Below are 15,119 nucleotides of genomic sequence, written 5' to 3' on the forward strand. Positions count from 1 at the left end.
CCGTCTCCCCCGACGGGGGTCCCCTTGACCACACCGACTTCATTCTTGCCCAGCCCAGAGCCCAGACAGACCAACCCACTGAAAATCTACCGCTCCTTCCAGCCTCCAGGCTCAGCCTTCCCTCCCTCAGCTCTATCTCCCCCCACCCAACATGTTCTTACACACACACACACACACACACACACACACACACACCCCAGCGCAGCCAACTCTCTCTCTGGCTGCCAGTGCCTCTCTCTCACACGACTCACATCCCCCAGTCCTGGTTTCCTTCAGGCTCTTCAGACACACGCCGGCTCCGCCACCACCTGGGATCCCTCAGACCGCACACGCCACCTGAGATGTGCCTCAACGCCCCAGGCATCGGCACAACCTCCGTGTGACTGGACCGCCTCATTCCCAGACCTTGGCAGCCAGCCTGTGCACCACCCAGACACCCTGGACTCCTTCTCCTGCCTCCCAGTCCGCGGTCGGCATGCTTCTGTCCTTGCCTTGGTGTCGGCCCCTAGTCCCGTGCTGGGGTGGTTGCCAGCCACGGGAACGCACACCTTTGTCCGTCACTGTCACGCACTGACACACACCCACATCTCGCTGGGAAGCAAGCTGGCCTCCCGTGGGGATGCCAAGGCTCTCTCTCCCCAACAGGGTCTGGTCTCTGCAGGCGATCCGACTTTGCCAATATCACCTGAATGTCAAGGGACAGGCTTGGGCGGTTGGTGACCTCTACTTTGCCCCCAAGGAAAGTTTTGGCAGGGAGTTGACTGAGCTCTGCCATTGACTTGGGGGATCGGCCAAGCTCCAAGGTCGATACCGCGCTGGACAGAGGCTGGGACAACTGGGCTGATCGGTGTGAAGGAGAGGATGGGAAGACATTCCACAGCAAATCTAGGCGCTGGGGATGTGCGCCATCTCCGTGTTTTCCTTGCCAGCTGGGGAGAAGTTAGAGAGCGTGGGTGAAGAAATGGGAAACCAACGTCCGCTACAAGTCTATCCTGAACCCCAACTTTCCACGTGCGCTTTGGTCAGCTTGGCTGCTGGGTTTTTCCCACCAGCTCCTGCATCTGCATGCTTCAACGCCCGTGGCCAGGTTGGTCTAACTAGTGGGACCTCTCAAGCGTCATCGTCACATCCAGAACAGGCGAGAAACTCAAACACGTCAACAGTGAGGGGGAGCATGTGTACACACACACACACAAAAACCTCCCCCCCAAAACACACACACCAACAGGCACCCGTCGGGCCACGCGCACGCCATCTGATCCCATTGGAACGTGGGCAGAGAACACACAGGAATGGCCCACCAACGGGTGTATGAAGAGAAAATGCTCAGCCTCGGCAATCTTCGGGGAAATGCCAATGGAAACCACGAGGAGCAGTCATCAACCCCGCTTAGGATGGCTGTCGTTAAACCCGCAGGGAAAATAACCCATCCCGACGAGGAGGTGGACAAAAGGGAAGAATCAGGCACCGTCAGTGGAAAGGTAAATAAGGACGGCCACCCTGAAAAGCAGCATGGAGATTTCTCCAAACGAAACACAGCAAACTGACAAACAAAGGAAACCGCACCTCCACCCTAGCCTTCCGTCTCCTCCAGCCCCTCCCACGCACACAACCACAGGTAGAGCTACGGCTGCCTCCGGCAATCCCACGGGTGGGTATTTATCCAAAGCACAAGGAAATCCGAATATCAGAGGGATACCCGCACCCCCATGTGTAATGCAGCGCTGTTCGCAATTGTAGAAACATCGAATCAACCTAAGAGTCCATCAGTTGGGAAATGGATTAAAGAAATGTGGCGGGGGGGGGGTGAGGGCAGCAAATCCTAGTGCCATGTGTGTACCTATGCAACAATCTTGCATGTTCTTCACATGTACCCGAAAACCTAAAATTAAATGTATAATTTAATTTAAATGAATTAAATGAATAAATGAATATATGTAACTAAAAGTATAATTGGATTGTTTGTGACATAAAGAATAAATGTTTGAGGGGATGGATATCCCATTTATTGATACAGGCATGCAATGCATGACAGTAATCATTATCGATGATTGGATAATGATATAAATAATGATTGGATAATCATATGCATGCCTGTATCAAAATATCTCATGCAACCCATAAATATATATACCTACTACGTATCCACAAAAATTAAAAAAATAAATAAATAATTTAAAAACCTACAAAGAAAAATAAAAGAAAATAAAGAAACGTGGCATCTAAACAGCAGGGAATACTACTTGGCCTTGAAACAGAACGAATCCTCTCCTTTGCAGCAACACAGATGGAGCTGGAGGTCACGATGCAACGTCAAGTGAGCCGGGAAGAGAAAGACAGAGATGGCAGGTCCTTACTCCTACCGTGGGAGCTCAAAAAGTCCACCTCGTGGAGGTAGAGCATAGAACGATAGGAACCAGGGGCCGGAGAGGGCGTGTGGGAGACTGGGGTGAAGAGAGGTTGGAGGAAAGGGGTACGAGCCTGTGGTTCGATGGAAGGAATACGTTCTAATGTTCCATCGCAGCGTAGGGCGACTATAGCTAACGGCGATGTATGAGTGTGTGTTTCCAAAGGGCTGGAAGACAGCGCCTGTGATGTTCCCAACAGGGAGAGCTGATAGATACCGACGGGACGGATGCCCTACATGCCCTCAGTTGATCATCCATCACTCCACAATCTACACGTGTTCCCACATATCACAGGAATCCCAACGATAACCCATCCGCACGAAGAAAATCATAATCGTGCTGAAAGAGGGATTGTCACAGCTCTGCCTCCCCGGCGCCATGGCCCGTGGTCTGAGCTCAAGATTCACTGCCATCCTTATCAAAGCCGCTCATGCGCGTGGAGCCCAATCAGGGACTCCGGCCCGCTCAGGGCCTGGCAGGCCGTGGCAAAGCCAGTGCGCTGGCTGGCATGAGTGGCCGTTGCAGGTGGTCCAACCCTGAGGTGCAGATCCCCTGCGGTTGACAGAGAAGTGGCCCGTCAGCACCCCCCCAATCCCCCCCGGGCTTGGATTGGCAGAAGCCTTGCTGCTAGAGAGTCCTGGCCCATTCCGTGGCAAGATGCCACTGAGAGTGTGTGGTGCCGGTGGTGGTGGCGGCGGCGACGGCGGCGGCGGCGGGTCTCCTGGCGACCACGGGAGGAGAAAGCCTGTCCTGGCCAGTGGGCTTTGCCACCGAGGCAGAATGGGAGCGAGGCCAGCACCCGACAAGGAAGAGCTGTGAAGCTGATGTGGCGCAGGTGGCGTCAGGGAAGCCAAAAGGACAAATGGGTGGAGGCAGGCGGGGAGGCTTCTGGCCTCATTGGAGGCGGCCGGGGTTTGTGGCTGGGGCGAGGGAGAAATGATCCAGGCTGGTGGCCGAAACCGGAGGAGTGAAGGCGCCGGGCAGTTGCCAGGCGGAGCCAAAGAAGGAAGACTTCCCTGACCGGGAATCGAACCCGGGCCGCGGCGGTGAGAGCGCCGAATCCTAACCACTAGACCACCAGGGAGGTTCGGCCGCCTGTCCAGGCTTGCGCCTCCTGGCCCCAGTGCCTATGGCCCCAGCACTGGGCGCTACCTTGGCACCTGTCCCCTGCTTGGGTTTAAAACAAACACCCACCGCCAGCCCCCGCCGACGCCGACGCTGCGCCCGCGGCAACCCGCCTGCCCCAGCAGCTCTGGTCCTGTTCGCAGCCCACCCTCCAAACGCCACCACCTCCTTCCCCGGGCGCACACGCGTGCAGCCAGAGGCTAAGCCTGGACACGACGCGGGCTCCGCGGCGCGATACCCCTGCAAAAGGTGGGCTGCTGCGTTGGCCGGGAATCGAACCCGGGTCAACTGCTTGGAAGGCAGCTATGCTCACCACTATACCACCAACGCCGCACGGCACGGGCAGCCACGCCACGCCGGCCCGGGGCTCCCACGAGCGAGCGCGCCTCATGAGGCCGGCGCAGCCCGGCTGGACGCTGCGTCCCTCTGTCTGTCCGTCCGTCTGTCCGTCCGTCCGTCCGTCCGTCCGTCCGTCCGACCGCCCGGCCGCCGCCCTCCGCGTTGCCACAGCGCCGCCTAAGGCTGCCCCGCGCCCCTCCGGAGCGTGGCTGCTCGGGTCGGACCCCCTGCCTGCCTGCCTGCCACTGGGGGCGCTCTCTCTCCCTCGCCGCCCGGGGCCGCCAGAGCCCTTCTCCACCAGGTGCCCGGCGGGGCCACAGCCGCTGCGCGCCCACAGGGTCCTCACTCCTCCGCCTCCCACCGGGCCGCGGGCCCCGGGCCCCGTGCGAGGCAGGGAGCCTCTTCCGACAGCCACTTTGGGCCGGCCGCTCGTTGGGCGCCGTGGGGGCGAGAGGAGGTCGCCACCGTGTGGCGACTAAGCGGCCGGCGACAAGAAAAGGCAAGAGGTGCGGGGGGCCACGGGGGCTCAGGGGGCAAAGGGGACCACGGGGTGCAAGGGGCCAGGCTGTCCGGGCCCGAGCTGGCGCCCTGCGGCTAGCTGGGGGGCGGAGGGAGGATAGGGTGGGCACAAAGGCTGGGTCCGAGGCGGCGGCCCAAAAAGGACTGCTGCCTCCCCGTCGGGGAATCGAACCCCGGTCTCCCGCGTGACAGGCGGGGATACTCACCACTATACTAACGAGGACGACGGCGACAGCCGCCGGGACGCCACACCCCACTCCGACCGCGGACACCGAGCCCTGCCTTGATCCCCTCCGCCGACCGACCGCAGGGGCCCGCCCGGCACGTGCCCGCCCGCTGTCCGACACCCGACACCCGTCACCGGTGGCGCGACCTAACCCGACACCCAACAAAGCACCCTGCGATCCCACCCGGATCCAGACCGGGACCCCGACAGCTACCCGAGTGGCGTCGAACCTCCCCGCGCGCCCTGTCTGCTGTCTCCAACGCGGGGATCGCGACAGGAGGAAGAGGCGAGGGCGAAACCGCCAGGCCGCTGCTCCCAGAACGTGGTGGGCGCGCGCCCTGCGGGGGTCCCGCCGGCGGAGGCCCGGGGGCGGGGGCGGGGGCGTGCAGGGGCGGCCGGCACCCCGCGGACCGTTTGGGTCCGGGGTAGGGACGCCGGGGCGTCCGCGCCAGAGCCAGCCGGTTGCGTTCACTCGGCGCCCGCTCCGCCCGCGCGGTCCGTCGGTTGCGCACCGAACGCACCGGCCAACGGCGCCGGCTCCCAGGCACGCGAACGGGGACGCGCCACGGCGCGCCGTCAGGATGGCCGAGCGGTCTAAGGCGCTGCGTTCAGGTCGCAGTCTCCCCTGGAGGCGTGGGTTCGAATCCCACTCCTGACAAGCGGACCTTTTGGCCCGCCCACCGCAACCCCGGACCACCTCGCCTCGGCTGCCGCCTTGAGCCCTTGCCCGCGCTCCAAAACTCCAGCCCGCTTCAAGCAAGCCTCCGAAGCGCAGCCGCTTCTCAGGCACGTCCGTTCTTCCTGCCTGCCCACCCACCCATCGGCAGTCACGGAAACAGCCCAGGACTGTGCGCCAGCGCTCCGGACCCTCTACCAATTGCCCTTCCGGCAGACGCGCTCCCCACCCCGTCACGCGCCCTCTTACCAGGTCCAAACACACCGAGCGACCGCGAACGCCCTCCTGGCTCTTCCCTGCAGGTTTCCTCTGTCGGCCTTCTCCTCAATCGCCCTAACAGACACAGGCCTGATTCTCTCGCCTTCCTCCTTTTCCCTCCTTCCTCCCGCCGCCCAGCGCCCACCGCCCAGCGCCCACCGCCCACCGCTCACCGCCCTCGACCCGCCGCCTTGAATCGCCGCTGCGCTGCCCAGAGGCGTCCGGAGTGCACCGCCCGCCCGTTTGCACCCTCCAACTTCTGCCCGCTGAGCAGCAGCGACTCGCTCGTGGAGCCCCGCGCACTTCTGCAACCAGAGGCGCGCCATCCAACATCCTGTCCTCGCCTCCAACCCCTCGGCCCCCGCCTGCCCATTCCATTCTCCTGACACCCTACCCAGGTCGCCGATCCCACCGCGCTAACTGTGCTCCCTTCCCTGTGGGGCCCTAACTGCTAACACCTGCCTGCAGGCGGTCCTCCTGCAGCCCGCACGCCTGCGGGCCAGCGGCGGCGGGATCCCTGCACACTCGCCTGGCAGGCGAGCCCAAACCCGGAAACATAGCCCATGAGGAATCCCGGTGGAAGCTTTAGATCCCGCCCACCGGCCCACAGAGGCCAGGCCCCGCGGGGACCAGCTCTGTGCCACACCGCATTTCCACGTGGGAAACCGCGACCTGGGCCGTCCCAGCCACACCCAGCGCGCCTTCTCCCGGCTCAGCAGCTGCGGCTCTGCCAAAGCGCTCATCTGCTGCTTTGTGGCGCTCAGGCCTCCCTACCGGCCCATCGGGGTCCCGCACCATGTATCAGCCAGTGCGGGGGTGGGGGGCCTGTTCAGAGCGCAGAAGCGAGGCTCTCACGGACTTGGTCGGCGTTTCTGAGCCACACGCAGCGGCTGCGAGACCCGTGACCTTTCAGCGCCCCCTCTCGCTGACACCCCCACCCCCCCACCCCGGCGGAGGGCCAGCCCGGCGGGAAAAGGACTTTGGGTCTGGGCCGGGGATCCGCGCTCAGCAAGGCCCGCCACAGCGCACCTGCCCACCTGAGCCATCGGGCGCGGGCCAGGGCTGGTCTTCTTCCTGGCGACCCTGGCGGCAGGGAAAGTGCAAGATGGGTCGACTTGGCCTCTCTCCTTCCGCCTGTTTCGCCCATGGCCCCTCGACGTGACGTGACGGGAGCCTCCCCTTCTGCTCGCCCCATAGGGCCAGCCTCTCGTGGACGCTACAGCGGGGCACACGCCCGCGGCACGGTGTGACCAGTGAAGGGCGGCTGATGGCGAGCGCCCCTGTGCCAGCTACCGTCGGCGCCTTTCATCGGTGCATGGGTGGTTCAGTGGTAGAATTCTCGCCTGCCACGCGGGAGGCCCGGGTTCGATTCCCGGCCCATGCAGTGCGACGTCCCATTTTGGTGCTGCAGCACCGACGTATAGCTGCGCTCCCCTCTGCCGCCTGCTCACACTCGGGGCGCTAGAGCGTGTCCTGCCCCGGCCCTGCTTCCACGCGGGATCCGCCTCTGCCCACTCCCCGGACCTTCTCTGGACTAATGGATGACGCCACCACGCCCTACACCACCTCCATAACGACACCCCCTCCGAACCCAAGAGTGCGCCAGAAACCAGCCTTTGGCAGCCTCCTGGTCCCGTTTCTCTTCACTGCCCTGCCACCGCCTCTGTCCCACGCACTTCACTTCAAGGAATGCCTCCAGGCAGCATGAGCTTGCGGTCGCTCGCCCCACTTCTCTTCACTTTTCACCACGACTACCCCTCTCTCTCTCTCTCTCTCTCTCTCTCTCTCTCTCTCTCTCTCCCCGCCCCCCCACGCCCCATCTCCTCTGACTCTCTCTCCACCGCTGGCTCCCCACGTCTAGAAAATCATGCCATCGATGCCCTTCTGGTAGCGAGGAAGTCGCGACTTGGAGTAGAGAAACATCACGTTCCCCTGCACGGGGGTGGGGGAGCGGGTCACACGGTCCCAAATGCCACCCCACCACTAAACGCGTGGCACCTGCACAGCCTCCATTCACCGTGTTCCAGACATGGCACACTCTCTGTCCTTATGAGGCTCACGCGGCAACCCCACCGCCATCACGCCTCTCCCAACCTAACCCCCATCCACCACTTGAGTCCAGGATCCTGCCTTGCTGCTGTCGCTAGGACGTCTTTCCATCTTAGCCCCCGACACATACATGCCCGAGACGTGAATGTGCGTCCTGAAGGCGGCTTACTTATGTCTGCGGTCCAGGTGCATTCCCTACTCCTTTGGGACCTGGGACATGGTCCCCAGTCGCTCTGTCATGCTGTCTGTCCCACCCTTGGCTGCTTGCCCCTTCACCCCAGCCCCACTCCATACTCTGACCCCCTGGCCCAACAGCATCCGTCTCCCCCGACGGGGGTCCCCTTGACCACACCGACTTCATTCTTGCCCAGCCCAGAGCCCAGACAGACCAACCCACTGAAAATCTACCGCTCCTTCCAGCCTCCAGGCTCAGCCTTCCCTCCCTCAGCTCTATCTCCCCCCACCCAACATGTTCTTACACACACACACACACACACACACACACACACACACACCCCAGCGCAGCCAACTCTCTCTCTGGCTGCCAGTGCCTCTCTCTCACACGACTCACATCCCCCAGTCCTGGTTTCCTTCAGGCTCTTCAGACACACGCCGGCTCCGCCACCACCTGGGATCCCTCAGACCGCACACGCCACCTGAGATGTGCCTCAACGCCCCAGGCATCGGCACAACCTCCGTGTGACTGGACCGCCTCGTTCCCAGACCTTGGCAGCCAGCCTGTGCACCACCCAGACACCCTGGACTCCTTCTCCTGCCTCCCAGTCCGCGGTCGGCATGCTTCTGTCCTTGCCTTGGTGTCGGCCCCTAGTCCCGTGCTGGGGTGGTTGCCAGCCACGGGAACGCACACCTTTGTCCGTCACTGTCACGCACTGACACACACCCACATCTCGCTGGGAAGCAAGCTGGCCTCCCGTGGGGATGCCAAGGCTCTCTCTCCCCAACAGGGTCTGGTCTCTGCAGGCGATCCGACTTTGCCAATATCACCTGAATGTCAAGGGACAGGCTTGGGCGGTTGGTGACCTCTACTTTGCCCCCAAGGAAAGTTTTGGCAGGGAGTTGACTGAGCTCTGCCATTGACTTGGGGGATCGGCCAAGCTCCAAGGTCGATACCGCGCTGGACAGAGGCTGGGACAACTGGGCTGATCGGTGTGAAGGAGAGGATGGGAAGACATTCCACAGCAAATCTAGGCGCTGGGGATGTGCGCCATCTCCGTGTTTTCCTTGCCAGCTGGGGAGAAGTTAGAGAGCGTGGGTGAAGAAATGGGAAACCAACGTCCGCTACAAGTCTATCCTGAACCCCAACTTTCCACGTGCGCTTTGGTCAGCTTGGCTGCTGGGTTTTTCCCACCAGCTCCTGCATCTGCATGCTTCAACGCCCGTGGCCAGGTTGGTCTAACTAGTGGGACCTCTCAAGCGTCATCGTCACATCCAGAACAGGCGAGAAACTCAAACACGTCAACAGTGAGGGGGAGCATGTGTACACACACACACACAAAAACCTCCCCCCCAAAACACACACACCAACAGGCACCCGTCGGGCCACGCGCACGCCATCTGATCCCATTGGAACGTGGGCAGAGAACACACAGGAATGGCCCACCAACGGGTGTATGAAGAGAAAATGCTCAGCCTCGGCAATCTTCGGGGAAATGCCAATGGAAACCACGAGGAGCAGTCATCAACCCCGCTTAGGATGGCTGTCGTTAAACCCGCAGGGAAAATAACCCATCCCGACGAGGAGGTGGACAAAAGGGAAGAATCAGGCACCGTCGGTGGAAAGGTAAATAAGGACGGCCACCCTGAAAAGCAGCATGGAGATTTCTCCAAACGAAACACAGCAAACTGACAAACAAAGGAAACCGCACCTCCACCCTAGCCTTCCGTCTCCTCCAGCCCCTCCCACGCACACAACCACAGGTAGAGCTACGGCTGCCTCCGGCAATCCCACGGGTGGGTATTTATCCAAAGCACAAGGAAATCCGAATATCAGAGGGATACCCGCACCCCCATGTGTAATGCAGCGCTGTTCGCAATTGTAGAAACATCGAATCAACCTAAGAGTCCATCAGTTGGGAAATGGATTAAAGAAATGTGGCGGGGGGGGGGTGAGGGCAGCAAATCCTAGTGCCATGTGTGTACCTATGCAACAATCTTGCATGTTCTTCACATGTACCCGAAAACCTAAAATTAAATGTATAATTTAATTTAAATGAATTAAATGAATAAATGAATATATGTAACTAAAAGTATAATTGGATTGTTTGTGACATAAAGAATAAATGTTTGAGGGGATGGATATCCCATTTATTGATACAGGCATGCAATGCATGACAGTAATCATTATCGATGATTGGATAATGATATAAATAATGATTGGATAATCATATGCATGCCTGTATCAAAATATCTCATGCAACCCATAAATATATATACCTACTACGTATCCACAAAAATTAAAAAAATAAATAAATAATTTAAAAACCTACAAAGAAAAATAAAAGAAAATAAAGAAACGTGGCATCTAAACAGCAGGGAATACTACTTGGCCTTGAAACAGAACGAATCCTCTCCTTTGCAGCAACACAGATGGAGCTGGAGGTCACGATGCAACGTCAAGTGAGCCGGGAAGAGAAAGACAGAGATGGCAGGTCCTTACTCCTACCGTGGGAGCTCAAAAAGTCCACCTCGTGGAGGTAGAGCATAGAACGATAGGAACCAGGGGCCGGAGAGGGCGTGTGGGAGACTGGGGTGAAGAGAGGTTGGAGGAAAGGGGTACGAGCCTGTGGTTCGATGGAAGGAATACGTTCTAATGTTCCATCGCAGCGTAGGGCGACTATAGCTAACGGCGATGTATGAGTGTGTGTTTCCAAAGGGCTGGAAGACAGCGCCTGTGATGTTCCCAACAGGGAGAGCTGATAGATACCGACGGGACGGATGCCCTACATGCCCTCAGTTGATCATCCATCACTCCACAATCTACACGTGTTCCCACATATCACAGGAATCCCAACGATAACCCATCCGCACGAAGAAAATCATAATCGTGCTGAAAGAGGGATTGTCACAGCTCTGCCTCCCCGGCGCCATGGCCCGTGGTCTGAGCTCAAGATTCACTGCCATCCTTATCAAAGCCGCTCATGCGCGTGGAGCCCAATCAGGGACTCCGGCCCGCTCAGGGCCTGGCAGGCCGTGGCAAAGCCAGTGCGCTGGCTGGCATGAGTGGCCGTTGCAGGTGGTCCAACCCTGAGGTGCAGATCCCCTGCGGTTGACAGAGAAGTGGCCCGTCAGCACCCCCCCAATCCCCCCCGGGCTTGGATTGGCAGAAGCCTTGCTGCTAGAGAGTCCTGGCCCATTCCGTGGCAAGATGCCACTGAGAGTGTGTGGTGCCGGTGGTGGTGGCGGCGGCGACGGCGGCGGCGGCGGGTCTCCTGGCGACCACGGGAGGAGAAAGCCTGTCCTGGCCAGTGGGCTTTGCCACCGAGGCAGAATGGGAGCGAGGCCAGCACCCGACAAGGAAGAGCTGTGAAGCTGATGTGGCGCAGGTGGCGTCAGGGAAGCCAAAAGGACAAATGGGTGGAGGCAGGCGGGGAGGCTTCTGGCCTCATTGGAGGCGGCCGGGGTTTGTGGCTGGGGCGAGGGAGAAATGATCCAGGCTGGTGGCCGAAACCGGAGGAGTGAAGGCGCCGGGCAGTTGCCAGGCGGAGCCAAAGAAGGAAGACTTCCCTGACCGGGAATCGAACCCGGGCCGCGGCGGTGAGAGCGCCGAATCCTAACCACTAGACCACCAGGGAGGTTCGGCCGCCTGTCCAGGCTTGCGCCTCCTGGCCCCAGTGCCTATGGCCCCAGCACTGGGCGCTACCTTGGCACCTGTCCCCTGCTTGGGTTTAAAACAAACACCCACCGCCAGCCCCCGCCGACGCCGACGCTGCGCCCGCGGCAACCCGCCTGCCCCAGCAGCTCTGGTCCTGTTCGCAGCCCACCCTCCAAACGCCACCACCTCCTTCCCCGGGCGCACACGCGTGCAGCCAGAGGCTAAGCCTGGACACGACGCGGGCTCCGCGGCGCGATACCCCTGCAAAAGGTGGGCTGCTGCGTTGGCCGGGAATCGAACCCGGGTCAACTGCTTGGAAGGCAGCTATGCTCACCACTATACCACCAACGCCGCACGGCACGGGCAGCCACGCCATGCCGGCCCGGGGCTCCCACGAGCGAGCGCGCCTCATAAGGCCGGCGCAGCCCGGCTGGACGCTGCGTCCCTCTGTCTGTCCGTCCGTCTGTCCGTCCGTCCGTCCGTCCGTCCGTCCGTCCGACCGCCCGGCCGCCGCCCTCCGCGTTGCCGCAGCGCCGCCTAAGGCTGCCCCGCGCCCCTCCGGAGCGTGGCTGCTCGGGTCGGACCCCCTGCCTGCCTGCCTGCCACTGGGGGCGCTCTCTCTCCCTCGCCGCCCGGGGCCGCCAGAGCCCTTCTCCACCAGGTGCCCGGCGGGGCCACAGCCGCTGCACGCCCACAGGGTCCTCACTCCTCCGCCTCCCACCGGGCCGCGGGCCCCGGGCCCCGTGCGAGGCAGGGAGCCTCTTCCGACAGCCACTTTGGGCCGGCCGCTCGTTGGGCGCCGTGGGGGCGAGAGGAGGTCGCCACCGTGTGGCGACTAAGCGGCCGGCGACAAGAAAAGGCAAGAGGTGCGGGGGGCCACGGGGGCTCAGGGGGCAAAGGGGACCACGGGGTGCAAGGGGCCAGGCTGTCCGGGCCCGAGCTGGCGCCCTGCGGCTAGCTGGGGGGCGGAGGGAGGATAGGGTGGGCACAAAGGCTGGGTCCGAGGCGGCGGCCCAAAAAGGACTGCTGCCTCCCCGTCGGGGAATCGAACCCCGGTCTCCCGCGTGACAGGCGGGGATACTCACCACTATACTAACGAGGACGACGGCGACAGCCGCCGGGACGCCACACCCCACTCCGACCGCGGACACCGAGCCCTGCCTTGATCCCCTCCGCCGACCGACCGCAGGGGCCCGCCCGGCACGTGCCCGCCCGCTGTCCGACACCCGACACCCGTCACCGGTGGCGCGACCTAACCCGACACCCAACAAAGCACCCTGCGATCCCACCCGGATCCAGACCGGGACCCCGACAGCTACCCGAGTGGCGTCGAACCTCCCCGCGCGCCCTGTCTGCTGTCTCCAACGCGGGGATCGCGACAGGAGGAAGAGGCAAGGGCGAAACCGCCAGGCCGCTGCTCCCAGAACGTGGTGGGCGCGCGCCCTGCGGGGGTCCCGCCGGCGGAGGCCCGGGGGCGGGGGCGGGGGCGTGCAGGGGCGGCCGGCACCCCGCGGACCGTTTGGGTCCGGGGTAGGGACGCCGGGGCGTCCGCGCCAGAGCCAGCCGGTTGCGTTCACTCGGCGCCCGCTCCGCCCGCGCGGTCCGTCGGTTGCGCACCGAACGCACCGGCCAACGGCGCCGGCTCCCAGGCACGCGAACGGGGACGCGCCACGGCGCGCCGTCAGGATGGCCGAGCGGTCTAAGGCGCTGCGTTCAGGTCGCAGTCTCCCCTGGAGGCGTGGGTTCGAATCCCACTCCTGACAAGCGGACCTTTTGGCCCGCCCACCGCAACCCCGGACCACCTCGCCTCGGCTGCCGCCTTGAGCCCTTGCCCGCGCTCCAAAACTCCAGCCCGCTTCAAGCAAGCCTCCGAAGCGCAGCCGCTTCTCAGGCACGTCCGTTCTTCCTGCCTGCCCACCCACCCATCGGCAGTCACGGAAACAGCCCAGGACTGTGCGCCAGCGCTCCGGACCCTCTACCAATTGCCCTTCCGGCAGACGCGCTCCCCACCCCGTCACGCGCCCTCTTACCAGGTCCAAACACACCGAGCGACCGCGAACGCCCTCCTGGCTCTTCCCTGCAGGTTTCCTCTGTCGGCCTTCTCCTCAATCGCCCTAACAGACACAGGCCTGATTCTCTCGCCTTCCTCCTTTTCCCTCCTTCCTCCCGCCGCCCAGCGCCCACCGCCCAGCGCCCACCGCCCACCGCTCACCGCCCTCGACCCGCCGCCTTGAATCGCCGCTGCGCTGCCCAGAGGCGTCCGGAGTGCACCGCCCGCCCGTTTGCACCCTCCAACTTCTGCCCGCTGAGCAGCAGCGACTCGCTCGTGGAGCCCCGCGCACTTCTGCAACCAGAGGCGCGCCATCCAACATCCTGTCCTCGCCTCCAACCCCTCGGCCCCCGCCTGCCCATTCCATTCTCCTGACACCCTACCCAGGTCGCCGATCCCACCGTGCTAACTGTGCTCCCTTCCCTGTGGGGCCCTAACTGCTAACACCTGCCTGCAGGCGGTCCTCCTGCAGCCCGCACGCCTGCGGGCCAGCGGCGGCGGGATCCCTGCACACTCGCCTGGCAGGCGAGCCCAAACCCGGAAACATAGCCCATGAGGAATCCCGGTGGAAGCTTTAGATCCCGCCCACCGGCCCACAGAGGCCAGGCCCCGCGGGGACCAGCTCTGTGCCACACCGCATTTCCACGTGGGAAACCGCGACCTGGGCCGTCCCAGCCACACCCAGCGCGCCTTCTCCCGGCTCAGCAGCTGCGGCTCTGCCAAAGCGCTCATCTGCTGCTTTGTGGCGCTCAGGCCTCCCTACCGGCCCATCGGGGTCCCGCACCATGTATCAGCCAGTGCGGGGGTGGGGGGCCTGTTCAGAGCGCAGAAGCGAGGCTCTCACGGACTTGGTCGGCGTTTCTGAGCCACACGCAGCGGCTGCGAGACCCGTGACCTTTCAGCGCCCCCTCTCGCTGACACCCCCACCCCCCCACCCCGGCGGAGGGCCAGCCCGGCGGGAAAAGGACTTTGGGTCTGGGCCGGGGATCCGCGCTCAGCAAGGCCCGCCACAGCGCACCTGCCCACCTGAGCCATCGGGCGCGGGCCAGGGCTGGTCTTCTTCCTGGCGACCCTGGCGGCAGGGAAAGTGCAAGATGGGTCGACTTGGCCTCTCTCCTTCCGCCTGTTTCGCCCATGGCCCCTCGACGTGACGTGACGGGAGCCTCCCCTTCTGCTCGCCCCATAGGGCCAGCCTCTCGTGGACGCTACAGCGGGGCACACGCCCGCGGCACGGTGTGACCAGTGAAGGGCGGCTGATGGCGAGCGCCCCTGTGCCAGCTACCGTCGGCGCCTTTCATCGGTGCATGGGTGGTTCAGTGGTAGAATTCTCGCCTGCCACGCGGGAGGCCCGGGTTCGATTCCCGGCCCATGCAGTGCGACGTCCCATTTTGGTGCTGCAGCACCGACGTATAGCTGCGCTCCCCTCTGCCGCCTGCTCACACTCGGGGCGCTAGAGCGTGTCCTGCCCCGGCCCTGCTTCCACGCGGGATCCGCCTCTGCCCACTCCCCGGACCTTCTCTGGACTAATGGATGACGCCACCACGCCCTACACCACCTCCATAACGACACCCCCTCCGAACCCAAGAGTGCGCCAGAAACCAGCCTTTGGCAGCCTCCTGGTCCCGTTTCTCTTCACT

General features: G+C 62.7%; 10 non-coding genes across 10 annotated transcripts; 4 read left to right on the forward strand and 6 right to left on the reverse strand.

Moving 5' to 3' along the window:
- Positions 1–3,420: 3,420 nt before the first annotated feature.
- Positions 3,421–3,492, reverse strand: TRNAE-CUC (transfer RNA glutamic acid (anticodon CUC)). Its single transcript has one exon. It is a non-coding gene; the product is annotated as a tRNA-Glu (tRNA).
- Positions 3,493–3,791: 299 nt separating this feature from the next.
- TRNAG-UCC (transfer RNA glycine (anticodon UCC)) lies at positions 3,792–3,863 on the reverse strand. Its single transcript has one exon. It is a non-coding gene; the product is annotated as a tRNA-Gly (tRNA).
- A 679-nt stretch (positions 3,864–4,542) lies between these two features.
- On the reverse strand, positions 4,543–4,614 carry TRNAD-GUC (transfer RNA aspartic acid (anticodon GUC)). Its single transcript has one exon. It is a non-coding gene; the product is annotated as a tRNA-Asp (tRNA).
- Positions 4,615–5,192: 578 nt separating this feature from the next.
- Positions 5,193–5,275, forward strand: TRNAL-CAG (transfer RNA leucine (anticodon CAG)). Its single transcript has one exon. It is a non-coding gene; the product is annotated as a tRNA-Leu (tRNA).
- Positions 5,276–6,864: 1,589 nt separating this feature from the next.
- On the forward strand, positions 6,865–6,935 carry TRNAG-GCC (transfer RNA glycine (anticodon GCC)). Its single transcript has one exon. It is a non-coding gene; the product is annotated as a tRNA-Gly (tRNA).
- A 4,405-nt stretch (positions 6,936–11,340) lies between these two features.
- Positions 11,341–11,412, reverse strand: TRNAE-CUC (transfer RNA glutamic acid (anticodon CUC)). The gene has a single exon. It is a non-coding gene; the product is annotated as a tRNA-Glu (tRNA).
- Positions 11,413–11,711: 299 nt separating this feature from the next.
- On the reverse strand, positions 11,712–11,783 carry TRNAG-UCC (transfer RNA glycine (anticodon UCC)). The gene has a single exon. It is a non-coding gene; the product is annotated as a tRNA-Gly (tRNA).
- Positions 11,784–12,462: 679 nt separating this feature from the next.
- TRNAD-GUC (transfer RNA aspartic acid (anticodon GUC)) lies at positions 12,463–12,534 on the reverse strand. The gene has a single exon. It is a non-coding gene; the product is annotated as a tRNA-Asp (tRNA).
- Positions 12,535–13,112: 578 nt separating this feature from the next.
- TRNAL-CAG (transfer RNA leucine (anticodon CAG)) lies at positions 13,113–13,195 on the forward strand. Its single transcript has one exon. It is a non-coding gene; the product is annotated as a tRNA-Leu (tRNA).
- A 1,589-nt stretch (positions 13,196–14,784) lies between these two features.
- TRNAG-GCC (transfer RNA glycine (anticodon GCC)) lies at positions 14,785–14,855 on the forward strand. Its single transcript has one exon. It is a non-coding gene; the product is annotated as a tRNA-Gly (tRNA).
- Positions 14,856–15,119: the final 264 nt, after the last annotated feature.

The sequence above is a fragment of the Aotus nancymaae genome, unplaced genomic scaffold, assembly GCF_030222135.1.
Source record: "Aotus nancymaae isolate 86718 unplaced genomic scaffold, 86718_ANA_hifiasm-v0.15.2.pri h1tg000108l, whole genome shotgun sequence".
In the NCBI taxonomy this organism is placed as follows: Eukaryota; Metazoa; Chordata; class Mammalia; order Primates; family Aotidae; genus Aotus; species Aotus nancymaae.